Source organism: Pseudophryne corroboree, unplaced genomic scaffold (genome assembly GCF_028390025.1).
Source record: "Pseudophryne corroboree isolate aPseCor3 unplaced genomic scaffold, aPseCor3.hap2 scaffold_543, whole genome shotgun sequence".
NCBI classification, from domain to species: Eukaryota; Metazoa; Chordata; class Amphibia; order Anura; family Myobatrachidae; genus Pseudophryne; species Pseudophryne corroboree.
The window spans coordinates 9,356-21,657 of record NW_026970144.1 but is presented as its reverse complement, the minus strand read 5'-3'; the positions used below and the strand labels follow the sequence as shown (position 1 = coordinate 21,657).

General features: G+C 44.0%; 1 protein-coding gene across 1 annotated transcript in view; it reads right to left on the bottom strand.

Moving 5' to 3' along the window:
- The window catches only part of LOC135032396 (oocyte zinc finger protein XlCOF7.1-like), a 32,339-nt gene extending 21,102 nt beyond the window's left edge, over positions 1-11,237 (bottom strand). Inside the window, exon 1 of the mRNA XM_063954086.1 lies at positions 11,160-11,237. The gene's annotated coding sequence lies outside the window, so the exon portion shown is untranslated. The remainder of the gene's footprint in view (positions 1-11,159) is intronic.
- Positions 11,238-12,302: the final 1,065 nt, after the last annotated feature.

Here is a 12,302-nt window from a genome sequence, read left to right as displayed (position 1 = left end):
GGCAGGGGAAAGGTTGGGCAGGGGACAGGCAGGGGAAAGGTTGGGCAGGGGAAATGCTGCAGGAGACAGGCAAGGGAAAGGTTGCTGGAGACACGCAAGGGAAAAGTTGGCCGGAGACAGGCAGGGGAAAGGTGGCAGGTGACAGGCAGGGGAAAGGTTGGGCAGGGGACAGGCAGGGGAAAGGTTGGGCAGGGGAAATGCTGCAGGAGACAGGCAAGGGAAAGGTTGCTGGAGACACGCAAGGGAAAAGTTGGCCGGAGACAGGCAGGGGAAAGGTGGCAGGTGACAGGCAGGTGAAAGGTGGCAGGTGACAGGCAGGTGGGCAGCAGGGTGCGGGTGGCAGGAGATAGGCAATGGAAAGGCGTCAGGAGACATTATTTGTTCTCAGGAGATTAAATAATTTATTAATCATTTGTAATAAAAGTTAAGTTTTATTCTTTGAGAATATCTCATTATTTCTTCACAAGAGTGCGCTCACAAAGAAGTCTACTTTCTTTCTCTTGTCACTGTGGCAGTCCCAGGTCCCCCTCACCTCCCCAGTCATGTCCCTGTATTATAACTATAGATATTAGTGATGTCACTGTGACATTCCCATATCCCCTTACTTTCCCAGTCATGTCCCTGTATTGCTATAGATATAAGTGATGCCACACTGATGCTCCCAGATTCCCTCACCTTCCCAGTCAAGTCCCTGTATTATTACTATAGATATGTGATGTCAAAGTGACACTCCCAGACCCCCTCACCTCCCCAGTCATGTCCTTGTATTATTTCTATATATATAAGTGACATCAGAGTGACTATCCCGGACCCCCTAACCTCCCCAGTCATGTCCTTATATTATTTATATATATATATATATATATATATAAAAAGTGACGTCAGAGTGACTATCCCAGACCTTCTCACCTCTCCAGTCATGTCACTGTATTATTACTATAGGTATAAGTGATGTCACAGTGACACTACGAGGAGTGTGATATACATTTGCTTCATACTGCTCCAATTATCACCTGTTACACATGCCAGGGATATTATGGTCCTTGCTTTAATATATCCTAGAATTTGAGCAATATTTTCAATCCCCACAATTACATATAATAAAATTAATAACAACAATAATAATAATAATAATAATGACAACGACACTAAAGGCTGCACCCCAGTATAAAAATAACACTAGCTACTCGTTCTTTATAATATTAATAATAGGACAACAAAGGTTGCTCCTCCTGTATAATGATAATAATAATAATAATAATAAAAAGGACACCACAGGCTACTCCCCCTGTATTATAATATAGTGTTCACTCTAGGATATTTTTAGGGCAGGGTGCTGAGCATTGAGGGGGCACATTTTTATTTTGAAGGGCACATTTTTGTTTTGAAGGGCACATTTTTGATGTGACGCTTTGCACACAAAGCATAGCGCATATGTTTATAGTTTTTGTACATACATTTTGCATTTAGTAAATCATATACCCATACATACATATAAGACCCCTAACATCTATACTGAGAAACGTACTGTATATGTCTAGTCTTCTATGTGTTATAAAACAGAAAAGTTAAACAATGGGTTAAAATATATAGGAAAAAAATAAGTCTGTTCTACTGGGGAAATACTGTAAGCAGTACATGCTCACTGCTTACCCTGTTCTTTCCCTCTTTATCAGAGTGCTGTGTTATTACAGTGCCTCCTCTGCCATCCAGTTCACTAAGGATAGAAATTGTGTTCCAATATCAGAGGTGGTCAGGGAGTAGACGACAACATTGTAACCTGCACTCTGACTGCTGCATTCTGTATACAAGGGGGCGATTTATGGTCCTGCAGGGTGCACTGAGACAGGGCAGAGTGCAGCACCCTGCTGAGACAGCCTAGAAGGAACACTATAATAACAGGACACCACAGGCTGCTCACCCTGTATAATAATAACAGGACACCACAGGCTGCTCACCCTGTATTATAATAACAGGATACCACAGGCTGCTCCTCCTGTATAATAATAACAGGACACCACAGGCTGCTCACCCTGTATAATAATAACAGGACACCACAGGCTGCTCACCCTGTATAATAATAACAGGACACCACAGGCTGCTCACCCTGTATAATAATAATAATAATAATAATAATAATAATAATAATAATAACAGGACACCACAGGCTGCTCACCCTGTATAATAATAATAATAATAATAATAATAATAACAGGACACCACAGGCTGCTCACCCTGTATAATAATAACAGGACACCACAGGCTGCTCACCCTGTATAATAATAATAATAATAATAATAATAATAATTACAACAGGACACCACAGGCTGCTCACCCTGTATTATAATAATAACAGGACACCACAGGCTGCTACTCCTGTATAATAATAACAGGACACCACAGGCTGCTCACCCTGTATAATAATAACAGGACACCACAGGCTGCTCACCCTGTATAATAATAACAGGACACCACAGGCTGCTCACCCTGTATAATAATAACAGGACACCACAGGCTGCTCACCCTGTATAATAACAACAGGACACCACAGGCTGCTCACCCTGTATAATAATAACAGGACACCACAGGCTGCTCACCCTGTATAATAATAATAATAATAATAATAATAATAATAATAACAGGACACCACAGGCTGCTCACCCTGTATAATAATAATAATAATAATTACAGGACACCACAGGCTGCTACTCCTGTATAGTAATAACAACAACAGGACACTACAGGCTGCTCCCCTTGTAATAATAATAATAATAATAATAACAGGACACCACAGGCTGCTCCCTCTGTATAGTAATAACAACAACAGGACACCACAGGCTGCTCACCCTGTATAATAATAATAATAATAATAATTACAACAGGACACCACAGGCTGCTCACCCTGTATTATAATAACAGGACACCACAGGCTGCTACTCCTGTATAATAATAACAGGACACCACAGGCTGCTCACCCTGTATAATAATAACAGGACACCACAGGCTGCTCACCCTGTATTATAATAACAGGATACCACAGGCTGCTCCTCCTGTATAATAATAACAGGACACCACAGGCTGCTCACCCTGTATAATAATAACAGGACACCACAGGCTGCTCACCCTGTATAATAATAACAGGACACCACAGGCTGCTCACCCTGTATAATAATAATAATAATAATAATAATAATAATAACAGGACACCACAGGCTGCTCACCCTGTATAATAATAATAATAATAATAATAATAATAATAACAGGACACCACAGGCTGCTCACCCTGTATAATAATAACAGGACACCACAGGCTGCTCACCCTGTATAATAATAATAATAATAATAATAATAATAATTACAACAGGACACCACAGGCTGCTCACCCTGTATTATAATAATAACAGGACACCACAGGCTGCTACTCCTGTATAATAATAACAGGACACCACAGGCTGCTCACCCTGTATAATAATAACAGGACACCACAGGCTGCTCACCCTGTATAATAATAACAGGACACCACAGGCTGCTCACCCTGTATAATAATAATAATAATAATAATAATAATAATAACAGGACACCACAGGCTGTTCACCCTGTATAATAATAATAATAAAAATAATAATAATTACAGGACACCACAGGCTGCTACTCCTGTATAATAATAATAATAATAATAATAATAACAGGACACCACAGGCTGTTCACCCTGTATAATAATAATTACAGGACACCACAGGCTGCTACTCCTGTATTATAATAATAATAATAATAATAATAATAATAATAATAACAGGACACCACAGGCTGCTCACCCTGTATAATAATAATAATAATAATTACAGGACACCACAGGCTGCTACTCCTGTATAGTAATAACAACAACAGGACACTACAGGCTGCTCCCCTTGTAATAATAATAATAATAACAGGACACCACAGGCTGCTCCCTCTGTATAGTAATAACAACAACAGGACACCACAGGCTGCTCGCCTTGTATAAAACTATTATTATTATTATTATTATTATTATTATTATTATTATACAAGGGGAGCAGTCTGTAGTGTCCTGTTGTTGTTATTACTATACAGAGGGAGCAGTCCTGTTATTATTATTATTAACAGGACACCACAGGCTGCTCCCTCTGTATAATATTAATAACAGGACACCACAGTCCGCTCCCCCTGTATAATAATAATAATAATAATAATAATAATAGGATTTTAATACCTACCGGTAAATCCTTTTCTCTTAGTCCGTAGAGGATGCTGGGGACTCCGTAAGGACCATGGGGTATAGACGGGATCCGCAGGAGACATGGGTACACTATAAGACTTTGAATGGGTGTGAACTGGCTCCTCCCTCTATGCCCCTCCTCCAGACCTCAGTTAGAAACTATGCCCAGGGAGACGGACATTTCGAGGAAAGAATTTATTGACTAAACACGGTGTCATACCAGCTCACACCATGAACATACCGCAGAACGTGGCATTCAATAGAATACCAGCCAACGGCATGAAAAATACACAGCCACATGCTGAGAGAATATGTAACACAACCAGTGTGTCAACACAACCAATAATAAGACACCGCATGCCATGGCATGAACAACGTCAGCAACAGCCTGACAGAAAAGAAACACCACAAGAGTGTAACCATACCCAATAACTGCAGATACAGGCCCTCATTCCGAGTTGTTCGCTCGCAAGGCGATTTCAGCAGAGTTACACACGCTAAGCCGCCGCCTACTGGGAGTGAATCTAAACTTCTTAAATGTGCGACCGATGTATGCGCAATTTTGCGATCAAAAACGAGTTAGCAGTTTTAGAGTAACTCCAGACTTAGAAAGAAGAAGAGAAATAATTTTGCTGCGCCGATGTGTCTCTATTCCTCTAATAAATTAAGCGAAATAGCTTATAACTTGAAAATAAGATCCGAAGTGTCAGAGGTGTGTGCGCTTCTATAAGGAGTAGTGTGTTACTCCTAGATTAACAAGCTAAGGAAAAGTGGATATAGAATAGAAGCGCTCAACACTCACTGACCCTGTGATCTAAAATTAAATAACAACCAAGGTGTCTTTGGGGATTTTTTAAATGTAAAAGTATATTTATTATAATACAGTAAAAATTGTACAATAAACCAGATCTATATCCTATCATAAAACCCTTTATCCTCACTGCAATTCTATTGCCAAGAGCTATTCTACATTCACATCAAATTGCAGGTGTCAGCTAGATAACTAGCAGCAATATAGTGGTAACAATTGTTGCAATCAGATCTTCAAGCTATCTATTCAACAATGTTGAATGTATATTCAGACACAATTGTTACGATGTAAAGAAAAGAATTAATGGATGTAGAATGCACTCACTCGCTCTGTATTCAAGAGCTATGTTATGTAACGTCTCAAAGTTCCAAGAGCCGATGACAGGTGTTAGTGAATTAATTGATTACCTCTCCGGTAGGCTGGCTGGTCCCGAGCGTCCTCGGGTGAAGCCAGAAAACTCAAATGAAGCTGCAGAATTTTGAAGCACTGGCCGTGCTAGCCGGGGTCCCACTGTTAAACCTGCTGTCCCTGGGCGTGCACCGCCCGTTGCAGTCTGTGGGGAAGGACAGGTGTGTGACTGCTGTTGGAGGGAACCCGCTGCAGAGAGAGTACCTTGGTGGAACGCCTCGATCTCCCTGGACTGGCACCGTCCGTAGGATATGTGGGGGAGAGAGACTGCTGGTGACCACTGGCACTGTGCGGAGAGGAAATTCGGCTGTGTCCTGTCCTGGCTACCGTGCTGATTAATCCCGTAGGAAAGGTAGCAGAGCCGTCCGGAGAGTGTCAGAGACAATGATCGGTCAGTGAGGCAAGGTCCTCATGAGAGACCGAAACGCGTTGAACAAACTGTACTGTGAGTAACCTGGGACGTTTTTTAAAAACCGGACTTGTCTTTTTAGTGTTTGAATTTTTGTTTACTTTTTGTGATAATTGTATTATCATATTTTACTATTTTTTGGGAAATAAACCCTCTTTTTAAATTGAGAAAGTGGAACCTTTTCCTGGTTTTTTCCGTGTATCCTGTGTGGAAAAACTGCTTAAAACCCGTGGATAAAGATACCATTATAGGAGTTGAACATCTCCATATCTAGTGAGTTGTGGTACGCATCTTGCCTGCTGGTTGAATATTTGAAAGATACCTTTATGTATATGTTCCAACTGTTGTCTGTGTAAGTTGGGGTACGCATCTGATGAATATTTGAAGGTCTACTAAAGATACCTTTATGAGAATTTCCATTACTTCATCTGTGTGAGTTCTGGGTACGCCCCTGCAATTTAAATCTCCAACACTTCTACTGATATAAAGATACCTTTATGGGTTTCCACTCACTTGTCTTTGTGTGAGTGGGGTACGCCTTCCTGTTCCTAATGTTGTGGAAATATTTGACTGGTGGAAAAACTGTTCTACACATTTTCTTTTCTACTTTCTGTCTTTTATGAACATTTGGATCCTTACATGATTTTATGAGAGGAGGAAGAAAACTCCAGAATAATCCATCAAGCTATCACACTAAGGAATCACCATCTCTCCAGTAACCTAAGGGATGTATTTAATGTTTCAAATTTAATATATGCGCCCTGTACATTGATAAATACCACCCCACTTTGGCACTACATCTTGAATACTGTGTACAGTTCTGGGCACCATACTACAAAAAGGATATCCTGGAGCTTGAAAAGGTACAGAGGACGGCGACCAAACTAATTAAGGACACAGAGACGATGGAATACAAGGAAAGGCTTGAAAGACTAGGCATGTTTACATTGGAAAAGCGGAGACTAAGAGGGGATATGATCAACATCTACAAATATATAAGGGGACAATACACAGAGCTTGCGCGGGACCTGTTTTTGGTTAGATCAACACAGAGGACTCGTGGACACTCGCTCAGGTTAGAGGAGAGGAGATTCCGCACAATACGGCGTAAAGGCTTTTTCACGGTAAGGACAATACGTGTTTGGAATTCCCTGCCCGAGGGAGTTGTAATGGCGGAATCTGTCAACACCTTTAAGAATGGGTTAGATAAATTCCTACTGGATAAGGATATCCAGGGGTATGGTGCATAGTCATGCATTATAGTTACTATAAATAGGGATAAAATGCAATGGCTGACAGTAGCATCAGTCAGAAACTTTAGTCAAATCATCATGCATAGGAGACCACAAATAGGTTGAACTCGATGGACAATTGTCTTTTTTCAACCTCAGATACTATGTTACTATGTAATACTTTTACTTCAGCATTCATTAGAAATCATAATATGAATATACATAATGTAATACACACATATCATATATATATATATATATATATATATATATATACATACACACACACACACACACACACACACACACACACACCATACATATAAGCGGATTGTCCAGAACCGTCGGGTCCCTAGTGACATCAATGTGTTCTGAATGTGTATGACCATGTACTGAATGCCCCAGTTGTGGATCTAACAGGAAACCTTATAGTCGACAGAAAACCTAGTATTCATCGACAGCAGGGAGTAGTAACCAGGCAAAATAACATTCTTGCGACCCCGAGGGTCCGAGGAAAGTATACATAAATAATTTTAATAACAATTCCCCACAAATACTACCATGTCTGTGCTCGAGGTACAGGCCCATGGAACAGTACCATACATATATATATATATATATATATATATATATATATATATACACAGGTTAGTTACAGCATGTTCATTTTCACCCGGTAATATCAGTTGGCGCCGACAGGGTCACCCACATACTACTGTGTCTCCCCTACACCCACATACTACTGTGTCTCCCCTTCACCCACATACTACTGTGTCTCCCCTACACCCACATACTACTGTGTCTCCCCTACACCCACATACTACTGTGTCTCCACTACACCCACATACTACTGTGTCTCCCCTACACCCACATACTACTGTGTCTCCCCTACACCCACATACTACTGTGTCTCCCCTACACCCACATACTACTGTGTCTCCCCTACACCCACATACTACTGTGTCTCCCCTACACCCACATACTACTGTGTCTCCACTACACCCACATACTACTGTGTCTCCCCTACACCCACATACTACTGTGTCTCCACTACACCCACATACTACTGTGTCTCCCCTACACCCACATACTACTGTGTCTCCACTACAGTGTTTACTTTGAAAAGTATACAATTACTAACCTGTTGACACCATCTACTGAATTAAGTATCAGCAGGAGTCGGCGATGCCGACAGAGAGAATCCCATAGCTGTTTGCGACCTAGCACTCACACATGTCGACACGTGTACTAAAAAGCTATAGTGGGTATCTCTGACAGGGAACACACAGACATATATGCACAACACAATGATTACATGCCCATTATATAAGATAGTGCTATATTTCCCTCTATATTGCACTAAAACACTGTGCCCCCCCCCCCCCCCCCTTCGTTTACACTGTACACTGTTTTGGCGGGGACATGTAGAAAATGGCGCTGAATCATGTTGTGAGGGCTAAGCCCCGCCCCTTCTTGGCGCGCTTCAGCCCCGCTAATATTTTAGCTTTTTATGCTGGCAGGGGTCCGTATACAGTGCCTATGCACTCTATACGTGTTTAACCAGGCTTAATGGAGAGGATATTGCTGCCCAGGGCTCCCCCCCCTGCGCCCTGCACCCTTGTAAAGCCGTTGGTGTGTGGGAGCAATGGCGCGCTGTTTTATACTGGCGGGGGTATCGTACACGGTGCCCGGGCCCCGACTCTTGCCAGTGAAAAGACCCTCAGTAACTGCTGCCCAGGGCGCTCCCCCCCAGCGCCCTGCTCCCTGTGAGTGCCGTTGGTGTGTGGGTGCATGGAGCGCAGCGCTACCGCTGTACTTACTTCCGTTACTGAAGTCTTCTGCCGTCTGATGTCTTCTGTTCTTCTCATACTCACCCGGCTTCTGTCTTCTGTGAGGGGGGTGACGGTGCGGCTCGGGGACAAGTAGCTAGGCCAGGGGTGGGCAATTATTTAAGCTGGGGGGCCACCGAACAGTTTCTAATGAATATCGGAGGGCCGCTCCCCCCCCTTTCCCCGCAGGCTCAAAGAAACATACAATGTATAAACACCACTATAAGCCAGTATTAAAAAAAATCCCAAAAGAAAACAATTATGCTGTTATTGATAATATTAGCAGCATGATAGGGGCAGTATGTGCCACACCCAGCCATCTTAATTTATTATAAATTACCTCCCCTCTCCCCTACCCGTCGACCGAGTCTCCCCGTTTTGTGAGGCACAGAACTGACTAATACTGCAGTCAGTGAGAGCACCGGAGACAGACAGTCACTGGTTCAGCCTGTTCTCCTTTGGCGCTACCCTTGCACCTCGTCCGGCTCCATTAAAACCCCATGCGAGAACTACCTGAGGAGCTGCAGGAGCTACAGGCAGCCAGCCCAGCAGCCAGTCTCCCACTCTCACGTTAGGACTACGCAGCAGCCTCAACCGTGGCAAACACAACCTGGCTGAGCTCCCGTCCTCTGTAAAAAAATTAAATAAATCGGTCAGCAGACCGGCTGACGTGAGGCATCACGTGACACGACCGCGAGACCCGCGACCAGGATTTCCTCAGCGGCGCCGGCAGCAGCTTTGGAGGTGATGCAGCGCAATCATAAACAGCTCAGCCTGTCGGGCCACTTGTGATTGCGCGCTGGTGGGAGGTAGCGGGCCAGGCAGGTTCGGTTTGCGGGCCGCATCCGGCCCGCGGGGCGTATGTTGCCCACCCCTAAGCTAGACGCACCAAGTGATCGAACCCTCTGGAGCTAATGGTGTCCAGTAGCCTAAGAAGCAGAGCCCTTGAACTAAGAAGAAGTAGGTCTGACTTCTCTCCCCTCACTCCCACGATGCAGGGAGCCTGTAGCCAGCAGGTCTCCCTGAAAATAAAAAAGCCTAACATAAAGATTTTTCCAGAGAAACTCAGTAGAGCTCCCCTAGTGTGTGTCCAGTCTCTCCTGGGCACAGAATCTAACTGAGGTCTGGAGGAGGGGCATAGAGGGAGGAGCCAGTTCACACTCATTCAAAGTCTTAATAGTGTACCCATGTCTCCTGCGGATCCCGTCTATACCCCATGGTCCTTACGGAGTCTCCAGCATCCTCTAGGACATATGAGAAAATAATAATAATAAAAGGACACCACAGGCTGCTTCCCTGTATAAAAATAACAACAAGACACCACAGGCTGCACCCCTGTATTATAATAATAATAATAATAATAATAATTATAATAAAATTACACCACAGGCTACTCCCCCAGTATAATAATAACAGGACACCACAGGCTGCTTCCCCTGTATAATAATAATAATAATAATAATAATAATAATAATAATAAAAGAACACCACTGGCTACCCCCTGAATAATAATAACAGGACACCACAGGTTGCTCCCCCTGTATAATAATAATAATAATAACAGGACACCACTGGCGGCTCCTCCTGTATAATAATAATAATAACAACAGGAAACTACAGGCTGCTCCCCCTGTATAATAATAATAATTACAGGACACCACAGGCTGCTCCCCCTGTATAATAATAATACTAATAATAATAACAACAACAGGACACCACAGGCTGCTCAACCTGTATTATTATAATATTAATAATAATAATAAATAATAACAACAACAACAACAACAAGACACCACAGGTTGCTCCCCCTGTATAATAATAATAACAGGACACTACAGGCTGCTCCTCCTGTGTAATAATAATAACAACAGGACACCACAGGCCGCTCCCCCTGTATAATAATAATAATATCAGGACACCATTAGCTGCTCCCCCTGTATAATAATAATAACAGGATACCACAGGCTGCTCCCCCTGTATAATAATAATAACAGGATACCACAGGCTGCTCCCCCTGTATAATAATAATAACAGGACACCACAGGCTGCTCCTCCTGCGTAATAAAAGGACACCACAGGCTGCTCCCCCTGTATAATAAAAATAATAACAGGACACCACAGGCTGCTCCTCCTGTGTAATAATAATAACAGGACACCACAGGCCGCTCCCCCTGTATAATAATAATATCAGGACACCACAGGCTGCTCCCCCTGTATAGTAATACATTATTACCTGATTTCCACGGACACTGGGAGGCTGCAAAAGTCGATGAAAACTCACTTCCTGCATGTGGACCGCACAGTCCGGAAGTAAGGTGGAACGCACAAGCAGGAAGTAGGGCATGATTGGCAAAGGCTGCTTACTGGGTCCTCCCCTACTACACCCCGCCCACAGCCCCGGCCTATGTAATCTATGTTAACACACATGTCCTCAGTGCAGGAGGCCGGCGGCCATTTTCTTGTAGACCAGTCCGGCAGCAGCGATAGGTTCCCTGGCCGTGTAGTGACATCAGGAGCGGCGGCCATTTTCCCCTGGTCTGAGCTCCGCCTTCCTTCTATCATTCCCACAAGGCAGCAGGAGCAGAGAGCAGCCATTGCTGTGTCTGGCAGCAGGTAATGATATTATTATTATTATTATTCTATAGGCTGAGCAGCTCTGGTGTCAGGTTCTGTACTACAGGGGGAGCAGCCTCTGGTGCCTTGTTATAGTGCAGCTGGAGCAGCCTCTGGTGCTGCATTATCCCTGTACAGGTGGCTGACACTCTAGTGTCCTATTACTGTAATACAGGTGGCGCAGACCCCACAGTTACCGTAATACAGGTGGCGCAGACCCCACAGTTACCTTAATACAGGTAGCGCAGACCCCGCCGTTATCGTAATACAGGTGGCGCAGACTCCGCCGTTACCATAATACAGGTGGCGCAGACCCCGCCGTTACCGTAATACAGGTGGCGCAGACCCCACAGTTGCCGTAATACAGGTGGCGCAGACCCCGGCGTTACCGTAATACAGGTGGCACATACCCCGCCGTTACCGTAATACAGGTGGCGCAGACCCCGCCGTTACCGTAATACAGGTGGCGCAGACCTCACAGTTACCGTAATACAGGTGGCGCAGACCCCGCCGTTACCGTAATACAGGTGGCGCAGACCCCACAGTTACCGTAATACAGGTGGCGCAGACCCCGGCGTTACCGTAATACAGGTGGCACATACCCCGCCGTTACCGTAATACAGGTGGCGCAGACCCCGCCGTTACCGTAATACAGGTGGCGCAGACCCCACAGTTACCGTAATACAGGTGGCGCAGACCCCGCCTTTACCTTAATACAGGTAGCGCAGACCCAGCCGTTACCGTAATACAGGTGGCGTAGACC